Here is a 21519-nt window from a genome sequence, read left to right as displayed (position 1 = left end):
AATGCCACTAAACTGTACACTTAAAAATGGTTAAAATGCTAAATTTTATGCTGTGTATATTTTACCACAATAAAAACTCTAAAAACCTTTTTCTTGGATATTCTATTCTTGTGTATTTTCTGTGTATTTTTCTTCCAGCTTAATTTGAGAATCAGCTTGCCAAATTCCATTAAAAAATACCTTTGATATTTTTATTGAAATTACATTAAATTTGCAGGTTACTTTGGGAAAGATGACACCTTTATAATGCTGAGTCCTTCCCATCCAGGAACATGGTGTGTCTCCCCATTTACTCAAATCTCCTTTTATGTCCTTCATCAAAATTTTATAATTTCATTCGTATCACCTTATTTCTAGCTATATGATAGCTTTAGTTACCACTGTGAATGGAATCGTTAGTACAGCACAGGGGCTGTCACTCAGGTGTGTTCCCAGCCCAGCCCCTGGGATGAATGAGTGACTGGGTCCAAAAGACACATGGGACAGGAAGTGAAAAATTTATGGGTCATTGCCCCCAACTCCTCTGTAAAGGCAGCAGGTGGATCGAAGTGAGCTGAGCTGAAGGGGCTGGTAAGGTCAGGAGGAGGGACCTTTAGGGTTGGAGAAACCTGATTTTATCACCAAAGTGGTCAGGAAGAGGGAGAAACTAAGATGCTTGAGTTCAAGACCAATGCTCAACATTAATACTGATGTAGGTAAAATGCCTCTTTCATTCTGCTGAGCAGATTGTGGCTTTGAAGCCAGGAGACCTGAGTTTGGCCCCTGACTATGTCGCTCACTAGCTGTGTGGCTGTTGGCCAGTTACTTGGCTCCTCAGAAACCCAGTATCCTCCCCAGCAAAATGAGAATGAATTCTAATTATATATTTAGTTGTTTAATGATTTGTCTTGTCTCCTACTGAACTGTAACTCCACATGGGCAGGGACCGTATCGTTTAATTCATTAACATGTGGTGCTGCTTGCAGCCCACACAGTGCTTTGGAGGGAAATAGAAAAAGCCCTCCTTCTGAACAGACACATCTCTGTGAGCCCACAGTTTGGTGATTGGTCTGTGGGCTGGATCTTGGCCCTTACTTGTCCCTCTGTTGAGTACCCTTATTCAGTGAGTGACCTGCCCTGTTGTGTATACCCAGTGCTTAGCAGGGGCCTGGCACATGGGAGGTAACCAAGAAATTTATTGAATAAATAGGTGACTAGATGTAGGGATTTAGAGAGAAAGCAGATGAGGGAGCCCCTGAGGGGTTTTCACTTGTGCTCAGAAAGAAGTCCTCTCCTTCCAGGTGCAGAATAACTTGGAATTTTCCAACTGCTTTATTTCCTGTATTCCTGCAGGCGCTGGGGATGGCATCCAATAGTGTGCAGGCTGAAACCTCTGTGGAAACGGGCCACTCTGATGATCTGGGGGGATGGACACTCCAGGACTTATTTTACTAACCTTACCAACTTGTTGGGAAGATTCTGTTGTAAATAACAAAGGCAAATAGTGCAAGAACAAAGGAAAGGTAATTCAAAACTCCAGGAAAAATATAAAGATGTAGAAGGAAGAAAATATACGAACAAACACACTCCTTGCCTCAGCAATGAACAATATTTAGGTGGTCACAGAAATCCTTAAATTTTCAATTAAATTTTCTTCTTTCTGTGCTGGGAACTTCCAAAACAGTGTACAAAAAAAAAACAACACAGGGCAACCTTGCCTAGTTTCTGGCTTTAAAGGGAATGGTATGAATGATAGCTTAAACAACTGTGGAAATGGTGAAATCGGAATCCTCACAGAACCTCTGATCCTTTTCTTCTTGCAACTAAACAGTGGTTTTCATACTTCAACCTTTCCAGCACATCACATTGCATATGGGATAAAGCTAAAGCCTTTTAACAGCCCAGCATTCAAGACTTTTCATCCTTTCCCAATTCTGTGTCTTCAGGGTTCACCTGTTCAACCCATTCCAAATGTCGACATTCCAGAATATACCCTTGATGAGATCTTGAATTCTGTCTTAGAATATTTGTTCTATTTCCTCATGCCTGCCTGCCTTTACATATGCTTTTCTCTTTGCCTGGAATACCCTTCCTCTCATGGACTCCCACTCATCTTTCAGACGTCAACTCACCTCTTCAAGGAAACTTCTTCCTCACCTCCCACTCACCTCTTCTTCCTGCCCTCTCCAGCACTTGGTATAAGACTCTGTCATAGTCTGGGGCACAGGGCCCCACAGGCTAGGGTCTTTAAATGTCTGTTGAACAAATACATAAACGAACCCCTGACTAAGACTAGGTCACTAAAAGGAAAAAAGTCCTGTTCTTCCAGCACGTCAAGATTGTGCTGTTGCCTCAGCCTTCAAACTCCTACACATGTTCAAAAATGCTGTCTTTTGCCTTTATACTTGATTCACATTTTGGCTGAAAATAAAATTCTTGAGTCACACTTCCTTTCCTTGCTGACTTTGTAGGTGGTATTCTACTGAATCCTAGTGCTGGAAGCTGCCATGAAGAAGTCGGAGGCCAGCCTGCTCTCTGCCCCCTGAAATGACTTGTTCCCTCTTGTTGAATTGCCCAAAGGGATCTTTCTTAACTTTGAGATCTACTAACTTTATTAGAATATATTCGGTACTGATCATTCTGAGTCAAATTTCCTGGGTCTTATCAACTTTTCAATCCTCTTTTTCGGCCAAAAATTTTCTTGAGTTATATCACAGAATATTTATTTGATGCCATTATTTTCATTTACTTCTGTTATGTGTATATGGTCTCTCTTTGTCATTTACTCTGAGCACTTAAACTTAAAAAAAAACCCTTTTCATTCTATTTTTCTCACTTTTGTCATTTCTATCCTCTCTTTGTGTTTCAGCAGAGTCTGTTTTCTTTTGGGCTACTTTCACTCTGACTTTCATTTCTGTGATATAATTTTCCTGAACCCTGACAGCTTGTTGTTCATTTCCTTTTGTTGTCTTGCTGTTATTTCCATGAGTTCTTGTACTTCTCTGTTTTGTAGAACTAAGCCCCTGGCATAGTGTCTGGTGTATGGTGGGCATTCCATAAAGTTTCTCTCTCTTTTTTTTAATAAGACAACTGTTTTTATTTTCTTGTCTATTTTGTCAAGCTTTCATCATGCTCAGATGAACGTTTTGCACATACTTGCTATCATGCTTTAAATTTTATTTTGCAGTCCGCTTGTAAACTTACTATATCATTAGCACTTGTTTCGACATTTTCATGATTATGTAATGGAATACCATGCCATTGAATCAGCATATCATTTATGTAACCATTCTTTTGCTGCTGGCATCTTTTAGTGTTATAAATAATTCTATATTATTGTAGTTATTTGTGTTGTAAATATGCTGTATAATTCTATATTATTGCTGCTTTCATTTGTATCTCATTTTTTTCTCCCATTGAAGGTTGAATATTCTTCTGTGTTTACTTACTACTTCTATTTCTTCACTTGAATTGCCTGCTCATGACCTTTGTCCAGATATCACTTAGCAACTCAGTTGCAATATTTTCTATGGTTGTGTATGAAATCCTTACATAATGTAGACATTAACCACTTGCCATTTTCCCCAGTCCCAGATGGCATTTTAATTTTAGTTATTTTTCTAATACACAAACTTTAAATGTTTTATTTATCAGTCTTTGCATTTATGATTTCTTTGATTGAGTTAATTGTGTAGCCCACAAACACCATGTGAGCACCTGATCTGTACAACAGGTGCACAGGGAAGTATGGAGTGAGGAGGTAAAGACACCCCTGTTACTGATTTTCCGGAAGGTCTCAGTTAAGTTAGGGATACAGACATGTAAATAGTCACTATGTTGCCCACTTAAGTGCTAGAACAGTAAGGGTAGAGTGGACTGAACTCTCTGCACCAGAGTTTGCATATAACATCCCATTTAAACCTCACAATGACTCTGTGACTCAGAAACTATTATTATCCCCATTTTATAAAATAGGAGAATGACCCTCAGAATGACTTAGCCAAGCTTCAGCAGCTAGGAAGAGCTGAAGCCAGTATTTGAAATCTGCCAATTGGGCTGTAGAGCAAGTAGAGCTTGCTTCCTCAGCTGCCCCATGAAACCAGCTCCCTCGGGCAGGGTAGTAACAGCCGTGACAGTGGTAATGGTAGGGATGGAGTTGTGCATCAGGGGGTGCCTCCAGGAGGAGGTGAGTCAAAACTGGGAACTGAAAGATGAAGACAACTTTATCTGCATCTGCTGGAGGTTGTGGAGGAATGGGAATTCCACAAAGAAGGAGCAGCTTTTCCAAGGGCATGGAGCTCCACACACCTGAGAGAATGTAATTTGGCCAGTAGCCTCTTTCACTGCCCAAGATTTTATTTGTTTATTCCTCACAGGCTCATGTTAGGTGCTGGGGATACAGAAATGAACAAAACATTCAATATACCTGCCCCCTGGAGTTTACATTCTAGGTGGGGGAAACAGACAAGATAGAGGATGTACTGAGTATTTGTCACTGCCCAGCAATTAAAAACATTCCTTTCTATATTTTGATTATTCCTTATCTTCCTTCCCAAAGCGGAAGCCAACCTCCCTTGCAGCTGGGGTACAGGCAAGTGACCTACTCTCCTCCAGTCACACTCACCCATCTGATATACCAGCCAGAAGATGAGATACATGCAGGAACGGCTGCAGGTGGGGCACACCTTTGGCTGGCTAGGTGGTGGCCAAGGCAGCATGGTTCTGGGGTCGGTGACAGAAGCAGAAGCTTGCCCATCAGCCTGAGTATGTGGGGCGCTACTTGAAGATGCTCCTGAAAGCTGTGTCTAAAGCCTGTTTCTCCACCACTCAATGAGTCTAACATCCCTAGGTAAATTCTTTTTCTACTTAAACTGACCTAAATGGCCTCTCTCTGTTGTCTGCAAGCAAGAGTACTGTGAATATACAAACAAATACATATGCACACTGTGGAAACTATGGGGTTAAGAGGTTAAGAGACTGGCCCAGGGTTCCCCAGTGGTAGGGCTGAGATCCAAACCCAGGAGAGTGAGAATCCAGAGCTGGAATCGCATCCTAGATGCTGCTGGACCAATACCCCTACCCAGTGAGATCTGTCCTAAAGGGCCTCCTGGCAGCCTTAGATGATCTTCCGGGTTTCCTTCTTTCACACTCAGCCTCGGCAGAACAACGTGATTTATATCCTCTTGTCCAGTGCACAGGTCACAGGGGGCTGGGAAGAGAGCCTCTGCACACGGTGCTCTGGCTCAGGGCTCTTGATTTCTCATGGGGAGAGCTGTACACTCTTCCTCCCTTGAGGATTGCAAGGTAATGGGATTGTGCATTTTTACTAATGTCACTGTCTTCTGTGTCCATCTCGTGGTCAGAAACAAGCAAGGGGCTAGAGCCTGCCTGGACCTGTCCAGGAGGGGCAGAAGGGAAGAAACAAACAAGCCAATGTTTGGCTTAAGGTTGTGGGCCTACAGGCCCTCCGTGTCTGTGTGAAGGAGGCTGCTCCTGGAAGCCAGATTTATGCCCTTTGGCTTCACGGTTAAGACTAGATGCAGAAAGGGAAAATGGGGACTCCTGCCCACAGTTCAGGATCTGCTTTAATTAAGTCAGCATCTTGTCTGGGAGACAAAACAACTTACCCTGAGCACTAAACTGCAGGCAGGGGAAGTCGATTGTACAGAAGAAGTGGTTTATCCATTGGCAGGGCCAGCATCCAGCATGTTAGTAGCCCAAGATGAGAGATGTTTTTCTATTGGATGCATTTCTTTGTATTTTCCAAGGCTGGTGGACCAATAGCTACAAACAGCTAAAATAAATTTCTGTTTCTGTTCTCCACACCCTCAGATGCAGAGAAGATGGGTCATTAGAAAACTCAGGTTCCCATCAGGCGTTATCGCTGTCAGCGACTACTGCCCCTGACCTCTCCACATCCTCACCGCAGCCTTGAAAGGGCAGAGCTACTGTGCCTATTTCAGAGATCTGAAAACTGAGGCTCAGAGAGGGGATATCATTCCTCAGAGTCCCACAGCTTGTCCTTGGGTTCAAGGCCTCTGTGCACATAAGCTGTTGGTTGTGACAAACTATGTTATTTCTATTGTCAGTTTCCCAGGCTAGAGAGTAATAATGATCCTCAGAGAGGGAAAGTTGTTTGCCCAAGGTCACAGAGCCAGTAGTGGCAGGGCTAGAGTTATAAGCCAGCTTGTTGATTAAAGAGACCTCTACTGCAAGAGCTTATCAGCCTGGGCTGGTCTGGCCTCTGCATGCCAGCCCTGGAAATCAGTGCGAGGAAGGCTGCAGGCATCAAAGTTTGTGTTTCTCTGAGAGGCCCCTGTAGGGAGAGGCAAGCTCCTCCCTATCCACAGTACCAAGGGCATCCATTCCTGGCTCTGGAAGGACCTGCTCCCCAGGGCTGCAGCTCTATTTTTAGCCTTCAATCCATCAATAAATGGAGCCTGGCAGAGCGGGCAACTCCTGGCTGCCTGATATTAATAAGAAGAGAGGAAGGGACCATTTATTAAGTACTTTCTATGTCCTGGACATTATGCGAAGTGCTTCACATGGATTATCTACTTAAAAATTTACAACATTTCTGTGAAATAACTACTATTATTATCATCATTTTATAAATAAGGAAAATGAGGCTCAAAGAGGTTAGAGAACTTGCTTGAGGCCACACAGCTGAAAAGCTGCATAGCCAGGATCCAAAGCAGGTCACACCCAGGTTTGTGGGACTCTAAGTCCATGCCCTCTCCTCCTTTCTAATTGTCTAATAATATTAAACGTGACCCTGACCATCAGGCAGCCTGGCAGGTGAGGGGAGTGGGGTGGGGCAGACACATCAACAAATAATCACGATATGAGGGAGGTGCTGTAAGGCAGGAAAGAGTCGCCGCTCTTGCCGGTTGGTTGGCTCTGTCCCTAAGAACAGAAACTTGGACCTAGATGACCCCACATGGAGAAAGCCTGGAAGAGCACTGGGGGCTGAAGGAATAGCACAGACAAGGGAAGGAATGTGAAGTGAAGCCTGTTTGGGGAATGGTGAGTAGTCTGGTGGGATTTGGGGAGAGAAGGAAGATGAGGCCAGGAGCATACAGCTGGGCAAGATTCCCAAAGATCTTGAATTTCAGGGTGAATTGCAGTTCTGGATCCTGAAAGAATGGTGAGTTGAAGAGTGGCATTGCTGTGTCTGAGCTTTAGAGTAGGGGATGGATCTGGGTGAGAGGCTAGGGAGAGGGAGAGATACATGAGGTGCGGCCAGAGCTTAGGGTTTGGAGGCCCACTTGCAAGTGGTAGGGGGGAGTCAAGGAGGGGGGTCAGTCTGAGTCTCAGCTTCATCTGCCATCTGCCATCAGCCAGGTCAAAGGTCTCCAAGGAGGTAGGGAATATCCTGCCCACCCCCAAAAAATGGTATGTCAAAATGTCAGAGACACAGATACTGACTAAAGGAGCACCTAATGACCAAAGCTGCAACAGTTTGACCAACAAAATAAAGTAGAATTGGATTACAACTCAAAGTATAAAATAAATATTCATGAGTCCATACTGATATAAATAAATGATTAAATAAATGATTGAGAAGAGACAAATCTTCCATGCAGAAATCCAGGTAATTTATGTAGACATTCCAGCCTCAAGGAGATGGTGCATAACTCCCCACTGCTTAAGAGTGGACTGCACACAGTGACTCCTTCCTAAAAGTCCCTTGTGGAAGGGGGGCCAGAGTAATCTTTTCCATGGAGAAACCTGGCAGACATTAGCTCAGCCAAGTGATCATGGTCAACATCAATAGTGATGAGTCATGTGGATATGAATTGTGTCCATCAGCCTTAGTCAGGGTGCCAGCAGCCTCTGGCAGCCTTGGAAAAGGGCCGTTTTTCATAAACACAAGCATATCTACCTGCAGCAGCCACAGCTCCTGTTACTCCTGGCTGTGCCTACCCACAACACTGTGGGATGGAGCTCAGGAGCCCTGGAGCACCTGGCTGTCATTCAGCTGCTGGGAGCTCAGAGGCACAGGAAATCCAGGCAAGTTTAGCCAGCATCTCAGGAGGGCTCTATCAGAGGCCCAGCAGCGCCCAGCAAACTTGACTGGGATCCCCAGTGACAGGGTTCAGTGAACAGGGGCAGCAGACATGACCTAGAGGGCAGAGGAGCAATAGTGTGTAGAGGAAGTCCCACAGGCTGGGGTGCCAGGGACAGGGCACCTGGCAGCCGCAGGAGAGCCCTGCCAGATGGCCCTGAGGTACCATGGTGTCCCAGCCTCAGGACATGGATCTGCGTGTTCTGTGTTCCTGAGCCTCTTGCCTGGGCCAGAGGGCCTGCTTCCGGTTTTCTGGTTCATGAAGTCAACAACCTTGAACACGTCCTTTAGCAAATCAGGGAACCTGGAAGAGGGGGTGACAGTGAGCTAGAGGCACGTCTCGGCTGGGACTGATGGTACTGTGGACAGGGGTGGTGACCTCTGGCTGAAGGGCCCACTGTCTTCTGCTGAAGGATGCTGGGATGCAAGATGTTCAGTGCATGGCAGTAGTGTTCACTGCGGGCTGGCAGAAGCTGAGCAGACATGGCACTAGCCGTGCAGGGGACGCCTCTGGGGAAGTGAGGTTCCCTGTGACTTTCTGTCTTCCCTCTAGTGGTCCATCCCCTGGCTGCTCAGTGTGGTCCAGGTCAGCCCCCCGTTTTCTTTGATTCCACAACTTATGAAACTAGGTTGAAGAATGTGCACAAAGGCATCCATGTAAGTTGAACTTTGGTCCTTGCTACCCCTCCCTAGCAGCTGGAGAAGCCAGTTTACAGGCATTACTCCACTTCAAGGAGGCAAAACTAAGAGCTTCCCCCTAGATGAATCTGTGCTGGAATCCAGTGTGGTTGCCAGAGGGAAACAGCACAGTGAAGGCCCAGCCTCTTAAATAATTGACTGGAGGGAATCCTGCCAGAGGATAGCGCCTGGTGCCCCAGGAAGGCCGCCTGCTGTGGGAAATTCAGGAAAAGCAGAGGGCAAGGCAGAGTTGATGAACTTACTGGCTGATGAGAGCGCCGAGGCAAGGCTGACTCCCAGGTTTCTGGGTGGGAGGACTTAGTGGCTGGAGCCCAGGACCCCTGGATGGGGATTAAGGAGGAGCATGCAGGTCAGGAAGGGGGCACCAGTCACACAGGCAGGCTGGAGGCTGGGAGTGGAGATGGATCTTCTTGGGCAGGCGGGACAAAGCCCTTTCCTGGCAGAACAAAGCCACATCTGCTCGCCTGGCTGGTGCCCCGCCAGGAGGGCCTAGCCTCCAAGTCCTGTGTCAGTGGCAGTTTCCCTGCCACACGTGCAGCACCTTGGCCTCCTGCCGCAGCCCTTGTCTCCCCCTGATTCTCAGGAGCCCCTTTGGCTCTCCCCATCAGGCCCCAGCCCCAGCTCCCCCTTCCCTCCCTCGGAATCATGGATTCTCTGGATCCCCAGCCCACTCAGCCAACTCCTGCTCCCACAAACCCTCCCTGGTTCCAGACCTAGACCTCAGTCCTCAGACTGTTTCAGAGGAAAGAAGGGAGGGCAGGAGCGACCAAGCGATGAGCCTACTGGTCTACCTCGTGGTCCTCACACCACTCTGCCAGGGCGTCGTGCTCTCAAGTGGCAGCCCTGGGATTTGAACCCACATCTGCCTGGCTCCAAAGTCAGTGCTCTTTGTGCAAGGGAAGAGAACCATAACGGCCACATTTCTCTAAGCAGGAGCCAGCCCCTGCTCCTGCGTCTCCACCCCTCCTTCACTGACTCCTCATTTGGCTATAAACTCTGTGCTCCCCTTTCTGGAAATCCTCTCCACTTGACCTTGCAACCCTCTCCTTTTTGCTACCAAAACCTTTGTTTGATTCCCTTCTATCCATCTCGCCCCTTATCTCGCAGAGGTTTGATCAGTTCACCCCACCCCCAGCTCTCCACCCAGCCCCTCCCCCTGGAGTCACCAGTAACCCAGGGCCTCACAATGGGCCCTTTCTTAGTCTTTATATTTCCAGGCCCTTCTGCAGCAATTGACACTCTCAACAGATAAACTACTTGTGAGGAAAAGAAAAAGTTTCATTTTTACTTCAGAATTTAAAAGAAATGTATTTCAAAAATATATTTGATCTATTTTACTCATCACAGGAAAGAAGGAAAGAAAGAAGACAGGGAGAGAGAGAGAGAGAGAGAGAGAGAGAGAGGAGCTATCAAGAATCAGAAAGTGGTCACTAGAAGCTTAAAAATACCAAGCAGTAGAGGCTTTGTGCCCATTGGCTCTCTTGTACACTGCTCATGGGGGTGTCGTTGGCACCAGCACTTGGGAACACAGCTGGCATTAGTCTGTGAAGTTGAATATTCACCTACCCTAACTGGGGTGTCACCTCTGGTGCAGCATCAGGTCCCCTCAACTCACCTTTAATTTAAGCCACAGCTGCAGACCGCCTCCCTGCCCCTAGCTCAGGACTCACCCCATGCTCACAGGTTCCACCTCAGCACAAATTGAATAGCTTTCCACCCAGGGTTTTCTCTACTAGGTCACTGGGATGTGGGGACTCAGCCCATGTGTGTGTACACGCACAGCCTGGAATCATGGGGAAGAGAACATCTCAGGGGCAGCCCTTGACCCATGGGGCTCAGAAGCTTGCAGATAAATGTCCCTGCTGGCCAGGCCCTCAGTTCTGGACCCCAGCAATGACCTTGATATTGCTCCCTTATGTAATAACTTCCTCCCTTGTTCTCCCTGCTACCTCACTCCTGCTTCCTGGCAGTACTCACCAAACAAACCATCTGCATTTTAGGCTCTGCTTTAGGAGAATCCAAAATATGACATCTATGACCCAGCAGTTCCACTCCTAGCTTCATATTCAAGAGAAACTCTCACCATGTACATTAGGAGACACAAGGATGTTGCTATTAGCACAAAACCACTGTCAGGAGAGTAGACACATGCATTCTAGAATAACATAGAGTGAATGCAATATGTGAAATAAGCCAGGTGGAGAAAAACAAGTACCAAATGATTTCACTCATATGTGGAGTGTAAGAACAAAGAAAAAACTGAAGGAACAAAACAGCAGCAGAATCACAGAACCCAAGAATGGACTAACAGTTACCAAAGGGAAAGGGACTGGGAAGGATGCACAGGAAGGGAGGAATAAGGGGGGGAAAAAAGAAAGGGGACATTACGATTAGCATGTATAATGTTGGGGGTGCACAGGGAAGGCTGTGCAACACAGAGAAGACAAGTAATGATTCTACAGCATCTTACTACACTGATGGACAGTGACTGTAATGGGGTTTGTGGGGAGGGCTTGGTGATGGGGGGAGTCTAGTAAACATAATATTCCTCATGTAATTGTAGATTAATGATACCAAAAAATAAAAAGTTCAAAAAATTACAAATACAAAAAATAACCAAAATGTCAAGGGTTCAAAAGATACACCAGTATGTAAAGATGCCTCTCTATACTTACTTTCTTTAATGTGTTCATCTCATTTAGCCTTAACATGAACAAGTAAAATTTAATACCCACAATCAAAAAGAAAATGAATCAATATGGCAAAATGCAACAATATGGATGGAATTTAGCAACAATTTTGAGTGATAAACATATATCTCCAAATATCACACTCAACATGGTATCCTTTTGATAAAAATTGAACAGGAGAAAAAATACACACTTTTGGGAAATGGGTGTAGATGTGATAAAACTACATAAAAAGGAAAGAACACTGACATGGGATTCAAGTTCACTTTGCATGGATGAAAGTGAGGAGAACCATATTGGTTGATGCAAATTTTATCAGTGTTTTATTTTTCATATTGGGCAGTGTTCCCATGGATTTTTTAAATATTATTAAAATAAACACACAAATATAAAAATTCATAAACAGTTTAAGGAAGGTCTTGTATAGACCAATGATGAGAATGTGTACTATATACCCAAAGATTATGATAAACCTAATTCTATGCACTTGAAGTCCAATAAAAAAGTTAAATAAGATTATTGTTAAAAAAAGGAAACCATATAAAATCACCATGAAGAATATAGATTACCACCCAGTGATAACCCCAACCATCAACATTTAATGAAAATCTTACAACCTTTCCTATGAATAAGTATGTCTGTGTTATGTATTGTTTGTAAAATACAGGCAATACTACACAGCATTTTTTTTTTTTTTACAGATTTCTGTGTGTTAATTTTGTATCCTGCAATGTTGCTGAATTCTGATATCAGTTCTAGTAGTTTTGGAGTGGAGTCTTAAGGGTTTTTTATGTACAATATCATGTCATCTGCAAATAGTGACAGTTTAACTTCTTCTTTACCACTCTGGATGCCTTGTATTTCTTTGTTTTGTCTGATTGCCATGGCTAGGACCTCCAGTACTATGTTGAATAACAGTGGGGAGAGTGGGCATCCCTGTCTTGTTCCCGATCTCAGAGGAAAAGCTTTCAGCTTCTCACTGTTCAGTATGATGTTGGCTGTGGGTTTATCATATATGGCCTTTATTATGTTGAGTTACTTGCCCTCTATGTCCATTTTGTTGAGAGTTTTTATCATGAATGGATGTTGAATTTTGTCGAATGCTTTTTCAGCATCTATGGAGATGATCATGTGGTTTTTGTCCTTCTTTTTGTTGATGTGGTGGATGATGTTGATGGATTTTCAAATGTTGTACCATCCTTGCATCCCTGGGATGAATCCCACTTGGTCATGGTGTATGATCCTTTTAATGTATTTTTGAATTTGGTTTGCTAATATTTTGTTGAGTATTTTTGCATCTACGTTCATCAGGGATATTGGTCTGTAGTTTTGTTTTTTGGTGGTGTCTTTGCCTGGTTTTGGTATTAGGGTGATGTTGGCTTCATAGAATGAGTTTGGGAGTATCCCCTCCTCTTCTATTTTTTGGAAAACTTTAAGGAGAATGGGTATTATGTCTTCTCTGTATGTCTGATAAAATTCCGTGGTAAATCCATCTGGCCTGGAGATTTTGTTCTTGGGTAGTATTTTGATTACCGCTTCAATTTCGTTGCTGATAATTGGTCTGTTTAGATTTTCTGTTTCTTTCTGGGTCAGTCTTGGAAGGTTGTATTTTTCTAGGAAGTTGTCCATTTCTCCTAGGTTTCCCAGCTTGTTAGCATATAGGTTTTCATAGTATTCTCTAATAATTCTTTGTATTTCTGTGGGGTCTGTCGTGATTTTTCCTTTCTTGTTTCTAATTCTGTTGATGTGTGTTGACTCTCTTTTTCTCTTGAAAAGTCTAGCTAGAGGCTTATCTATTTTGTTTATTTTATTGAAGAACCAGCTCTTGGTTTCATTGATTTTTTCTATTGTTATATTCTTCTGAATTTTATTTATTTCTTCTCTGATCTTTATTATGTCCCTCCGTCTGCTGACCTTTGGCCTCATTTGTTCTTCTTTTTCCAATTTCGATAATTGTGACATTAGACCATTCATTTGGGATTGTTCTTCCTTCTTTAAATATGCCTGGATTGCTATATGCTTTCCTCTTAAGACTGCTTTTGCTGCGTCCCACAGAAGCTGGGGCTTTGTGTTATTGTTGTCATTTGTTTCCATATATTGCTGGATCTCCATTTTAATTTGGTCATTGATCCATTGATTATTTAGGAGCATGTTGTTAAGCCTCCATGTGTTTGTGAGCCTTTTTGCTTTCTTTGTATAATTTATTTCTAGTTTTATACCTTTGTGGTCTGAAAAGTTGGCTGGTAGGATTTCAATCTTTTGGAATTTACTGAGGTTCTTTTTGTGGCCTAGTATGTGGTCTATTCTGGAGAATGTTCCATGTGCACTTGAGAAGAATGTGTATCCTGTTGCTTTTGGATGTAGAGTTCTATAGATGTCTATTAGGTCCATCTGTTCTAGCATGTTGTTCAGTGCCTCTGTGTCCTTACTTATTTTCTGTCTGGTGGATCTGTCCTTTGGAGTGAGTGGTGTGTTAAAGTCTCCCAAAATGAATGTGTTGCATTCTATTTCCTCCTTTAGTTCTGTTAGTATTTGTTTCACATATATTGGTGCTCCTGTATTGGGTGCATATATGTTTATAATGGTTATATCCTCTACACAGCTTTTTAAAACTTAAAAATATTTGAATTATATCATCTGTTCTAGAACAGTGAAAGAATGCAGAAAAGCAAAAGAGAGGAAAAGAAGCAACTTAGAACCATTGTTAACATTTTGAGGCATTTCCTTCCATTCCTTACCTATGCTTAACATTACATTATGATACTTTCTCCATGTATTAAATATTCTTGGGAAACATTACCTCTGTATCTTAAAACTCTTAAAACAGTAACTTTGCAGTGGAGAAGTCTGGAAAACACTATCTCACTGCATGACAAAGGTTAATATCACCTGTGATGTCATGTAGCTCTCACGTGCCCCTGATACAATGTGAGTAGAAGTCACTTCCCCTCTGTGGCCTTCCTGTCAAACACCCTCAAGGACAGTTTTAATTAGGAGGAAGACATGGAAGAAATGCACACAGAGGAACACTCTACAGAATGTGGGACTAGTTCTCCACAAAAACTGTCAAGGGCACAAAAAGCAAGGAAAGACTGAGGAACTCTCACAGACCAGAGGAGATGGGGGTGACAGGACAGCCAAATGAATGTGACATCAGGGTCCCACACCACAGGGACTGCTCTGGACCCTGAGACAGAAAGACAGTAATGAGAAAACTTGAAAAATCCCAAAGACGTTTGCAGTTCTTAGTTGTGACAAATGTGCCCGAATAATGTGAGATGCTAACAATGGGAGGAAATGGGTGAGGGGTATATCAAACCCCCTGTATTGTATTTGCAACTTTTCTGGGAGCCTGAAGTTATTGCAGGAGAAACCATTTATTAGAAGGAAATCCCCCCACAAAACTTGAGGCCACTTACCAGGGGCACAATGAAAAGCAGAATACACATACAGGTTGAAAAAAAAAGGATAAAAAAATTATACCAGGTAAATAGTGACTAAAAGGAAGCAATGTACTAGTATTAATACCAGAAAATGGGATTAAAGTAAAAGTACATTGATTGAAAGAAAGATGACCATTTGGCACTGGTGGAAATTATAATCTACCAAAAAGATGTAAAAACGTGTGAGTTTGTGTGCATCTTACAAGGTGTTTGAGACACATAAGCAGGAACTTACTGATGTAAAGGAAAAAAGTCCACAATAATAGTGTGAGATTTAAAGACACACCTCTTAGGGGAGGGGTTGGTATGGGTGGGTGAAATAGGTGAAAGGCATAAAGAGGCACAAAATTTCAATCATAATATAAATTAGTAGCAGGAATGAAAGTAAAGCATACAGAATATAGTCAGTAGTTCTGTAACATCTTTCTACATTGACAGATAGTAACTACACTAGTTGGGGTGAGGATTTAATAATGTATATAACTGTTGAATCACTATGTTGTGTACTTGAAGCTAATATAATATTATATGTCAACTATACTTCAATTAAAAAATATATCAAAAAATTAAAATTAAAAATGGAAATAAAAAATTAAATAAAACATATCTCTCAGAAATTGGTAGATCAAGTAGATAACAATTAAAACCATTATAGAGGATAATGTGGACTGGCTCACTCAGCATCTATTCCCACATGCTAGTGCACCTCCTACGGCGGAGGATGGAAAGCTGAAAACTGTTTCCAAGATTGCAGATGTGGACTAGATTCCACCAGTTAGTGCCACTGGGCAAGTTCTGAAAGGCAGATGACGAGGGGAGGCCATTGTCCTTTCCCCTGGGCTGTTACTGCTTCCAAGCACAATTGTAAAGACATCAAGTCTTTCTGTGTCAACGTCTGGCTCCAGGTCTGTGAATATTGGGAAGTAACTGCAGCCATAGCAGTGTTTGTGCTGTGATCTTTGTCTTGTTACCACGTGGCTTACTTGTAAACTTCGTGCTGGTGGGGGTGTCTGTGAGGCCGGCTCACAGTGCGCTCCTGCAGCCCTCCCCATGGCTTTGTGAATGCTCAGGGCCTCATCATGCTTAAAATACCTGGAGTGGTTTCAGTTTTCTACATTGAACACTGATTTCAAATTACTACAGATTACTATGGATTTGAAAATCATGATCAGAAGGCTTGAGTTAATACAGAAAGAGGCAAGAAAACTTACAACATTGAACTGAGACTACGTTATTTCAAGCACACAACAAACATTAACAACGGACAATAGATCAGATCACAAAGGAAATCTTCAATATGTCTCAGAAGAATCAATCTCAGATCATTTTATCTCATCACAATACAGTAAAATTACATTTATTTTAAATAATAAAAGGCAGCTTTACATTTTTGCATTTAAACCTTTACATCATCCATGAATTAGAGAGTAAATTTAATGGGAATTATAAACACTTCCAGTTGACTGACAACAAAAGCGTCACCGTCACTCATAGGGCTTGTAGGATGCAGCTAAATAAGTACTTGGAGAGAAAGGCATAGCACTAAATGACTTCATTATAAATAAAAGGTATTTTTTTAATGAGCTAAAGGTCCAGGTTAAGAAGGAATTAAAAGAAAAGAGTAAACCAAAGGAAGCAGAAGTTAAATAATAAAAGAGAAGAAGATAATGAAATAGAAAATATGACAATAGTAAAAAAAAAAAAAAGAAAAACAGAGATAAACCAAAAAAAAATGTTCTTTGAAAACAAACCTAGAAAGATGGATTTAGAGAAAGAGAAAGGGAGCAAGCACGAGTCAGCAGTATTAGGAGTGAGAAGGGGAACACAACTCTCATACGATAGAGATTTTTTGAATCATGGGAATATATGAACAATTTTATGCTGTTAAATTTGAAAACCTAGATAAAACAGACAAATTCTAGGAAAATACAAATTACTAAAATTGGTCCAAAAGTAAAAAATAAAATGGAATAGACCAATAATCTATTTGGTAGTAGCAAAATATCTCACCCATCAAATGGCACCAGATAATTTTCCAGTGAATTTCACCAACTGTTCAAGGGATAGAAATCTGCACACACTGTTCTGGAGACCAGAAAGAGAAGGAAATCTACCTAATTCAATTATAAGAGCAGCACAACCTTGACATTAAAACTAGAAAAGGCAGAATAAGAAAATAAAATCATTAGCTTATCTTTCTCATACACATAGATGCAAAAACCTGATTAAAATGCATCAAATCAAATGTAGTAGTGTTTTAAAAAATTATACATTACACCTAAGTAGGGGTTGTATTCAGAATGCAAAGATGACTCAACATTAGAAAATTCTATCAACCAGCAATGTACTTTATCACATTTACTGTTTTAAGAACTATCAAAAGAGATGGTGAAAACATACAATAAAATTCAAGATACATTAATGAAAAAAGTATTTAGTAATTTATTTACAGAAAGGAACTTCTTTAACCTCATATATATTATATACTAAAAGCCCATAGCAAAAATTGTGAAACTTTAGAAATTTTCCATATAAGTAAAAAACAAGATACAAATGAAATTTAATAGTACATCTATTTAATGTTGCACCAGAAGTCTAAAACAATGCAATAAGAAAAAGAAATATGACATATGAGGAATGGTACAATTGACCAAAAAGATGTAAATGAAAAGGGAAATATAACTCTGATGCAATACCAGATGGAATTGTCATTGTTTTCAGACCATATGATCATAATGATCAAACAGTTATATATACTTACAAAAAATCAATAGGAGAGTTCCTAGAACTAATAACAGGGCTCAGCAAAATGCTGGATACATGGTCAACAAAATATGATTTTGTTTCATTTCACTGGTAATAATCAAGCGGAAAGGTAATTTTTAAAAAGCAACAAACATTATAAATTGCAGAACTGAATAAAATGTACAATATTTTGATGGAGAAAAATCACAAAATGAACAGAAGACCTGAAAGAATAGAGAGAAATATATCATATTTATGGATGAGAAGACTCATTATTAAAAATATCCAATTATTCCATATCTCTAATCTGTGCATTCAGTGAAATTTTAATATAAATCCCAACAGAATTCTTCAGGGAACTTGAAAAAATGATTCTACAGTCCATATGGAAGAATAAAGATATATAGATAATTAAGACAATTATAAAAAGTAGGAACCAAGTTGGGGGTGGGGTTTGCTCCCCAGATACCAAGATGTTCTCACAAAACCATAAAATTGAAACATGGCGTGTTGGTTGGGAACAGACAAACTGACCAATGGAACAGAACAGAGAATCCAGAAATAAATCCAGGCATTAATAGGAAGCAGGTATACCTCAGAGGTGCTGCCATGAATCAGTGGAGGAATTGGCAAACAATTCCATAAAGGGTTTGGGCCAGAACCTGGGCAAAAGCTTACTTTGTTTTCTAAGACAGTGAGACATTTCAGAATATCAGGAGGTAGGGAGAGTGGATGGGTTCCAAAATCAACTGTACTACTTACTAACTAATCTGGGGCAAACTACCTAATCTCTCTGTGCCTATTTCCTCATCTATAGAATAAGGATCATAATAGTACTTACCTCACAGACTTGGTGTAAGGATTAATAGAGTAGGTTAAAATAGGTAAACATGGGATTAATAGAGGTAAAGCATTTAGACCAGTCCCTGGCTTGAAGTGGCACTGTATGTATTAGCTATCACAGTTCTTTTATTTATTTATATTTATTAATATTTTTATTTTTGCAGCTTTTTTTTGTATTGTTAATGTATAATTACTTGAACATTATGGTTACTAGACTCCCCCAATTATCAAGTTCCCCCCACATATCCCATTACAGTCATTGTCCATCAGTGTAGTAAGAGGCTATAGAATCACTACTTGTCTTCTCTGTATATACTGCCTTCCCCGTGCCCCCCCTATATTATGTGTGCTAATCATAATGCCCCTTTTTCCCCTTATCCCTCCCTTCCCACCCATCCCCCATCCTCCCCAGTCCCTTTCCCTTTGGTAACTGTTAGTCCATTCTTGGGTTCTGTGAGTCTGCTGCTGTTTTGTTCCTTCAGTTTTTTCTTTGTTCTTATACTCCACAGATGAGTGAAATCATTTGATACTTGTCTTTCTCCACCTGGCTTATTTCACTGAGCATAATACCCTCCAGCTCCATCCATGTTGTTGCAAATGGTAGGATTTGTTTTCTTCTTATGGCTGAATAATATTCCATTGTGTATATGTACCACCTCTTCTTTATCCATTCATCTACTGATGAATACTTAGGTTGCTTCCATTTCTTGGCTGTTGTACATAGTGCTGTGATAAACATAGGGGTGCATATGTCTTTTTCAAACTGGGATGCTGCATTCTTAGGGTAAATTCCTAGGAGTAGAATTCCTGGGTCAAATGGTATTTCTGTTTTGAGTTTTCTGAGGAACCTCCATACTGCTTTCCACAATGGTTGAACTAGTTTACATTCCCACCAGCAGTCTAGGAGGGTTCCCCTTTCTCCACATCCCCGCCAACATTTGTTGTTGCTTGTCTTTTGGATGTTGGCCATCCTAACTGGTGTGAGGTGATATCTCATTGTGGTTTTAATTTGCATTTCTCTGATGAGTAGCAATGTGGAGCATCTTTCCACGTGCCTGTTGGCCATCTGAATTTCTTCTTTGGAGAACTGTCTGTTCAGCTCCTCTGCCCATTTTTTAATTGGATTATTTGCTTTTTGTTTGTTGAGGTGTGTGAGCTCTTTATATAATTTGGATGTCAACCCCTTATCGGATATGTCACTTATGAATATATTCTCCCATACTGTAGGATGTCTTTTTGTTCTACTGATGGTGTGCTTTGCTGTACAGAAGCTTTTTAGTTTGATATAGTCCCACTTGTTCATTTTTGCTTTTGTTTCCCTTGCCTGGGAAGATATGTTCATAAAGAAGTTGCTCATGTTTATGTTCAAGATATTTTTGCCTATGCTTTTTTCTAAGAGTTTTATGGTTTCATGACTTACATTCAAGTCTTTGATCCATTTTGAGTTTACTTTTGTGTATGGGGTTAGACAATGATCCAGTTTCATTTCTTACATGTAGCTGTCCAGTTTTGCCAACACCAGCTGTTGAAGAGGCTGTCATTTCCCCATTGTATATCCAGGGCTCCTTTATTGTAAATTAATTGACCATATATGTTTGGGTTTATATCTGGGTTCTCTATTCTGTTCCACTGGTCCATGGGTCTGTTCTTGTGCCAGTACCAAATTGTTTTGATTACTGTGGCTTTGTAGTAGAGCTTGAAGTCAGGGAATGTAATTCCCCCTGCTTTATTCTTCCTTCTCATGATTGCTTTGGCTATTCAGGGTCTTTTGTTGTTCCATATGAATTTTAGAACTATTTGTTCTGTTTCATTGAAGAATGCTATAGGTAATTTGATAGGGATTGCATTGAATCTATAGATTGCTTTAGGCAGGATGGCCATTTTGACCAAATATTAATTCTTCCTAGCCAAGAGCATGGGATGAATTTCCATGTATTATTGTCCTCTTTAATTCCTCTTAAGAGTGTCTTGTAGTTTTCATGTCTTTCACTTCCTTGGTTAGGTTTATTCCTAGGTATTTTATTCTTTTTGATGCAATTGTGAATGGAATTGTTTTCCTGATTTCTCTTTCTGCTAGTTTATCATTAGTGTATATGAATACAACAGATTTCTGTGTATTAATTTTGCATTCTGCAACTTTGCTGAATTCAGATATTAGATCTAGTAGTTTTGGAGTGGAGTCTTTAGGGTTTTTTATGTACAATATCATGTCATCTGCAAACAGGAACAGTTTGACTTCTTCCTTGCCAATCTGGATGCCTTTTATTTTTTTGTATCACTGTCCTTTTAACCTCAATACCCCATGGTGCTAGTAATACCTCTGCTCCCCATTGCTTTGCTCAATGGAGGAGACGTCCATGATCAATATAGACTGGAATAACAGTTCACTTGGTCTTAGGATACCATCATGGGAGGTCTTTTCAGTTAAAAAGAATTTGTATCTTTAGAGCAGTAGTTGGATGTCATTGGTGACAGTTAATCTCAACTCTTACGTCATCTGTACTCTAACTGGCAAGGCATGCCAGTGTTCAGTACGGATCACACAACAGCTTTCTCTCTTCTCCCTTTTCTTCTTTTTTATAGTGAGCCTTACTTTTTAGAAGAGTTGTAGATTTACAGAAAAAATTAGTTCCCTTATACCTGGCACTCAATTTCCCTTATTATTAACATTATCTTACTTTTTAAATTCAATAAATGTCTTTGAGATATATCCATTTTGGTATATAGATATAGTTTATTCATTCTAGCTACAGGGTAGTGTTCCACTGACCCAGAGGCTTCTGATGGTCTCACATGGCACTGGCTTAGTGCTGGGGAATTCCATCTTTCTCTTAGTGATGTCTATCAAATCCTTAGTTAGGAAGTGAAAATACTTAGTCATAATGCTATAAATGCCATCTGGTTTTCAATGTCAGTCTACAGGCAAAGTATGGCAAATGGAATTACCTTTCTACAATAGGCTGTGTCTGCTGCAAAACTTGGCAAAGCAAAAGTTTAGTTGATGTAGGAGGGCAGAAGTGGGGTGAGGGGGGGAATATTCATTTCACACAGA

The sequence above is a fragment of the Manis pentadactyla genome, chromosome 4 (assembly GCF_030020395.1).
Source record: "Manis pentadactyla isolate mManPen7 chromosome 4, mManPen7.hap1, whole genome shotgun sequence".
Lineage (NCBI taxonomy): Eukaryota > Metazoa > Chordata > Mammalia > Pholidota > Manidae > Manis > Manis pentadactyla.
Note: the sequence above shows the minus strand (reverse complement) of the source record.